Source organism: Silene latifolia, chromosome Y, assembly GCF_048544455.1.
Source record: "Silene latifolia isolate original U9 population chromosome Y, ASM4854445v1, whole genome shotgun sequence".
NCBI classification, from domain to species: domain Eukaryota; kingdom Viridiplantae; phylum Streptophyta; class Magnoliopsida; order Caryophyllales; family Caryophyllaceae; genus Silene; species Silene latifolia.
Window position 1 is genome coordinate 438811653 of NC_133538.1, and position 6735 is coordinate 438818387.

The 6735-nt window shown below is 40.1% G+C and overlaps 1 non-coding gene across 1 annotated transcript; it reads left to right on the forward strand.

Moving 5' to 3' along the window:
• Window positions 1-5928: 5928 nt before the first annotated feature.
• LOC141634926 (small nucleolar RNA R71) lies at window positions 5929-6035 on the forward strand. The gene has a single exon (XR_012539640.1). It is a non-coding gene; the product is annotated as a small nucleolar RNA R71 (small nucleolar RNA).
• Window positions 6036-6735: the final 700 nt, after the last annotated feature.

Here is a 6735-nt window from a genome sequence, read left to right on the forward strand (position 1 = left end):
TGAAGCTTTAAGAGTTGTATTTTTGCTCCTCTTTTCATTTAATGCATTTTTTTTGCAAACTTTCTTTCACTTTTCATTTCATTGAATTCAAATTGATTTCTTTTTGTGCCCATTCCCTTTGATGACAAAAATGTGGTAGAACATGGATGATGGATGGATGCATGGTTTCAAGGGTCACCTTGGAATAAACGGTAGCCAAGGAGTTATCACACCACAAGGTACTCTTGACTAGGCCTTAATCCATGGGTCAAAGCATACTAGCATGACACGTCCTTGGGTGTTTTACAAATATTCTAACAAGAAAAGTCTTAAGAAGAAAAAGCATCTACTAGGGCCTATATACACTTGTCAAGCTTCATAAGTAGACGGTTTCGCAAAATTTTTCTAACATGCAACTATATGCCATGATGCAACTAGCATATAAACATCCTAATGCAAATGATTCTACCAACTAATATGACATGTACACTAAATGCAAGTCCTAAGTTCACATTGTTGTACTGCATCAATCAAAATAAAGCCACATAGTCATTAACATAAAGAGGAAAAAGGAGATTGGAAAGATCATACCATGCGGTCTTCAATATCCTCATGTCTCGGATGTGGCATAGTCGATCAATGTGAACAAGGATAAAACAAACACAATATATAAATGACTATACTACAAAGGAAATGAACTTGTTTTAGGTTTTTCAATTTTTCAATTTTTATGGTTTTTCGAAATTTTTCAATTTTTTTTGGATTTTTAAATATAAAAGTTAAGTTAGAATTCTCCATCCCCACACTAATATGGGCATTATCCTCAATGGCCAAAATGATGGGAAATCATGCAAGAATGATGCATGAATTCTACACTAAATGCAAGCTACACTAATCTACACTACATGATGCATGGTTCTTTTGTTTATGACGGAGAGCGTAATTTAGATTACCTCCCATTGTGTATGCATGTACTTCCCCAAACCGAGTTAGACATCATTTCTAATGTCCTAAGGTTGGGTGTAGTTCATGCACACAAGATGCAATGCATGAAACTAAATTTGTCATTTTAGATTTTCAAAAATGGGAACAATGAAATAAGAACACCTCAATGGGGCCGAGGTGTTAGTCCTCTATGTTACTAGGACTACTCCAACCATGATCAAGATAAAGTAAATAAAACAAAGAAGTAGACAAACCTCAAGAGGGTATGAGCCTCCAAAGCTTGCTAATCTTCCACCATATCATCATTATCATCATCTTCCTCAATAGAAGTGGACTTATCACCACTTCCTTCTTCACTTTCTTGTTCACTTTGTTCATCATCCTCTTCTTCTTCTTCACTAGCCTCTTCATCAATGCTATCAACAACCGCATCACCGACAACCTCATCGTCACCCAGAATCTCACCTCTAGATGCACTCGGAAAGAAGACTTCCCTATCCGCCCAACTAGGCAAAGGACATGAAGGATCAAGTAGTCCTTGCCTAGCTAAATGAAGGAGGGGTGGATATTGGGCTAAGTAAGCATCTTTCCGATCCTTAAAAGCTTGCTTGTGCATCTCTTACATAAGAAGAGTCATATAATCTTTGCTTGCTTCAACACCTTCGGGTTTGAACTCTTGGTACTTGAAAGGATAGGGTGGTGTGACAATGGAAGAGGCGGGCATTTCAACTTCATCCTTTTGTTGTCGGATAATGTATTCGGCTTCTTTTGAGAGGGGAAGGAGGTAGTTGGTCCGATGGACACTTAAACGACAAATATTCAAAGGCAAAGTAAAAGATCTAGCCTCATTGGTGAGCCACCCATACTTGGTGTCAAGAGGGTTATGAGTAACCCACTTGTACTTGTTAATCATAGCATCCATATCAATGAGATGACCCCCCTTTTTCGCCACATACTTGCTATCCTTGTTGAAGTTCGGATCAAAGTACTTAGCTAAAAGAGTGACTAGACCCCCATTCACAATAACGGTGGTGCCTTGCTTCCCACAATCAACATTTAGCCATCTATCCACCAAAAGCCTTAGAGAATTGAAAGGCTTGGTGAATTTCCTTCCAATGTTTAAGGCCGACTCAAGAAGAACACAATCGAGCTTGGTAAAGTCGTTGGTGTCTTTTCTTGCAATGATGGTATTCCCTATGACCTTATGCCACACTCTAATGCCCGGATGGTGGACTAATAGAGCGCGACTAGCATGATAGTTCTCAAATTTCCTTCCGGAAATCGCCTCCCAAAGAGGAGCGGGGTCATACTTTCCGGGATTCTTGAAATAACTATGTGAATCACTAAGATCCAATGCTTTACCCAATTCCTCAAAGGTGATGCGCCTACTCACATTAGCTAGGCGGAACTCGATGTTTTCCATAGTCTCTACCTTTGTAACTTTCAAAGAACTCAAGAATTCTAAGGTAAGGGAGGGGTATGTCAATTCTTTTGTAGCAAACAATTTTCCCAACCCCATGGCTTCAAAGAAGTCTTTGGTTTGCTCAAGGACACCCAACTTATATAAGCAACTTCACAAATAAACTTGGTGGATAGAAAGGCTTTTCTAGCATACTTGGTAAATGTTTCCCTATGAGAGTTAGAGATGAAAATTACCCCCGGATAGTTCGAAAGTTGAGCAATTTTCGGAGTTGTTGATGTTATTGCTTCCAAGGGAGGTTGTTGTTGTTGCACTTCCAAGTTTGAACTAGCTATCACCATAGCCAATGAGGCTTTCTTTGCTTGAAGACTCTTTTGCCTTGTTGATAGTGCCTTTGCCTTAGGTGCCTTTGTTGCTCCTTTTGTCCTTGCCATTGATGATTTAACCAAGAAAAGAGTGAAAATCTTCAATTTCCAAGTATACCCAAATCGATTTTATGGTGAAAGTCTTTGCCTTTATAATTTCAAAAATCGACTCAAAGGTTAAAGATTTTGGTGCTTGGTTTGATTTTTGTTGAAAGAGGAGTGATTAATTTTTGTTAGAAGGATGTTTTGATTTGATTTTGATGAATGTGGTTGAGGAAGTCTTGTTTTGGTGATGGAGAGGATGAGGGTTTTGAGTTTCGGGGTTTATGGGTAGTGTTTTGAATGAAGGAATGAAGAAATGAATGGGGGATGGGGTTTATAAAAGGCCCGAAAAATTTGAATTGCAGGGGGAAGACGGGCGTCTTTCCTTCGGGACGCTCGGATTATGCCTGTTTTGGGTTGAGAATTCTCGCCTAAAGACGGGCGTCTTTTAGCAAAGACGCTCGGATTGTTCAACTGCGGGACGGGCGTCTTTCACTGAAGACGGGCGGATTCCTTTCCATTGATTTTTCTTGTTTTTCTCAGCCAAAAAGACGGGCGTCTTTTCTTGCAGGACGGGCATCTTTCTGGAGACGGGCGGATTCTTTTGTAGGACGCTCGGATTTATCAACAGTCCCAAAATTTCAAAAATTCAGCTCAGAGGGACGGGCGTCTTTTGACAAATACGCCCGGGTTGCCTGAAGACGGGCGGATTCTCTTGAAAACGCTCGGATTAACGCTCCTTTACCCGATTCGCCCATCCGTGTACTTGCATATCCCTTGTCATTTTTCATTCTTCAAAATCCCGTGTTCTTCATTGTGGGGGCACTACTAAGGCATGAATAGCCTAGGCAATTTCTATCCCCACACTAATCTAAAGCACTACACATCAATTAAAATCATTAGTCCCTCCCTCACTTCTCTCAAAAATGATTATTATCTTGATCAAGGCATAAAAATCCAAGAATGACAAAAATGCAATGTAAGAATTAAAATGCGAGTTAGGGAGTTAGAAATATTTACAAATGGTGGTTTAGGGAGGACTCCACCAAACTCTCATCCTTAGTTAGATGTCATGGGGGCATGTCCAAGGTGTTGTTGATGTTGCTCAATACCTTAAAGAAGTAATCAAAAGCTTGTTCATTATCATGATAAAGATCTTCAATAGAACTTTGCCCTTATTGTCGGTCTTGATCGATAGCATTACCAATATAGGGATTGAAAATCTCTTCAAACTCATCGTCCCAAAGACCACAAACTTCATCTACTTGATCACTAAAGATCTCTTGAGTTGATAGAGACAATTCTCCCATTTTCTTGTCTTGGCCAATGAGGCCATCCTCTTCATTGCTTGACTTTGGTGAGCTTTCCAAGCTCTCTTTGCTACAATTCACTTGCTCTTTGAATGGAGCATCTTCAATTTTCTTCTTCCATTGAAATTCCGACTTCTTCCTATCATCCTTCCGGCTATAATGATCAACCATAAAACATGGTTCATGCAAACGGGGAGCTCTCATGGTCTTGTCAAGATTGAAAGTTATGCTCTCATCTCCCACTTCTAGAGTGAGCTCTCCATGCTTCACATCAATCACCGCACCCGCGGTGTGTAAGAAAGGTCTTCCTAGAATGATTGGAATGTTGGAATCTTCTTCCATGTCAACAATGACAAAGTCCACCGGGATGAAAAATTTCCCAATTCGTACAGGAACATCTTCTTATATCCCTAATGGTGTCTTCGTCGATCTATCGGCCATTTGGAGTGTGATATTGGTGAATTTAAGCTCTCCTATCCCCAACCTTTTACTTACCGAGTACGGCATAACACTCACACTAGCCCCTAGATCACATAAGGCTTTGTTGATCGTGGTGTCGCCAATGGTACACGGTATTGAGAAGCTTACCGGATCTTTGAGTTTTGGAGGTGAACTCCCTTGAAGTATTGCACTACTCATCTTAGTGAAGGCGATAGTCTCAAGCTTCCGGATCGACTTCTTCTTTGTGAGGATGTCTTTCGCATAGGCCGTCACGTGATTGATTAATTCCGTGAAAGGAATTGAGACTTCCAAATTCTTCACAATTTCCATAAATTTTCCAAGTTGGTCATCAAATTTGGGCTTGGCTTGACGACTTGGAAAAGGAAGTGTAATCACAATGGGCTCCTTCTCCTTGACCTTGTCTTCATTTTTCTTTGAAATTTATTCTTTTGATGGTTCTCCATCCTTGGAGTTTTGCACAATTTCTTCTTTATCACTAGCTTCCACAACTTCATCCTCAACTTGCTTCTTCGGTGCTTCATACCTTGTACCACTCCTCAAGTGAATGGCGCTAACCGTTTCATGTCTTGGGGGATTACTTTGAGGTGGTAATTGCCCCTTTTGTCTTTGTGAACTTGAAGATGCTAGTTGGGTCAATTGGGTTTCCAACATTTTGGTGTGAGCTAGGATGTTGTTGATGGTGGTTTCCTTTGCTTGACTATCTTTTTGCATTTGAGTGAAAAACTCCTGTTGATTTTTTTGCATTTGAAGGACTGCTTTTTGAACATCAAAACCTTGGTCATTTTGTTGATTGTATGGAGATTGATTTTGGTAACCTTGGTTTTTGTTGTAAAAGGGTCTTTGATTTTGGTTTCTCATGGGAGGTGGGGTGTATGTTTTTTGAGGGTTTTGAACATTTTGGCTTTTGTATGAGAGATTTGGATGGAATTTGGTGTTTTCATTGTAATAGTTGGAATAAGGGGTACCACTTTTGTATGCTTGGAAAGCATTCACTTGTTCATTTGTTCCCCTACATTCACTTTGGTCATGTCCCAAAGTTCCACAATTCTCACATATCCCACTTGGGATTGATGAAGATGCCGTCATGGCATTAACATGATGCTTTGGTGATTTTGAGGCTTCTTCAAGTCTAGCCATAGCTTTTTCAAACTTCAAGTTGATGGTATCAATGTGAGCACTAAGTTGAGCACCCAATTGAGTAATGGAGTCCACTTCATGCTTTCCTCCTTTAGTAGCCTTGCGAGGTCTACTATATTGTGAGTTATGGACCGCCATTTCCTCAATTTTGTTCCAAGTTTGATTGTCATAAACTTCAGTGAACATTCCATTTGATCCCATGTTGAGAATGTTCCTTGAATCTTCATATAGACCGTTCCAAAATTGTTGTACCAAGAACCACTCGCTAAGTCCATGGTGAGGACATGAGCGACAAATTCCCTTAAACCGCTCCCAAGCTTCGTACAAAGATTCTTCATCCCTTTGCTTAAAGCCCGTGATTTGAGCTCTTAGCATGTTAGTCTTTTCCGATGGATAGAACTTTTTGTAGAAAGCTAGAGCCAACTTTTTCCAAGAATCAATTCCGAGAGTAGCCTTATTAAGGCCTTTCAACCATTGTTTCGCGGTGCCAATTAGAGAAAAAGGAAATAAGACCCATCGAATTTGGTCTTGAGTTACACCGGTTTGAGAAATCGCATCACAATAGTCACAAAAGGTCTCCATATGAGAGTGAGGGTCTTCACTAGGCATCCCCCCAAATTGGCTTCTTTCGACTAATTGGATAAATGGGGATTTGGCAATAAAATTTCCGGTTAGATGTTGTGGTGTGGAAGTACCATTGGGTAGGTTCTCCTCGGTGGATACCGAATGTGATGAAAACTTAGGCATTGTGGGTTGATTTTGTGCTGTATTTTGTGTTGGGTTCTCCTCACCTTTTCTTGCAAAAGGGTTGATGAACTCAATAGTTGGTTGAATATCTACAACCTCACCAATACCTCTCAAAGTTCTCCTAGGAAGTCTTCTATTGGTTGTCAAAGTTCTTTCAATTTCACGATCAAAGGGTAACAAGTCACCTTGTGACCTTCTAGACATGCAAAATATCAAACAACTCGAAAACAATTAGAACAAACCTTTAGGAATTTTACTTCCCCAAGGCAAATAAAGACACAACTAATAACAATATTAGAAAATCTAAATCAAGTTAACACCGTCCCCG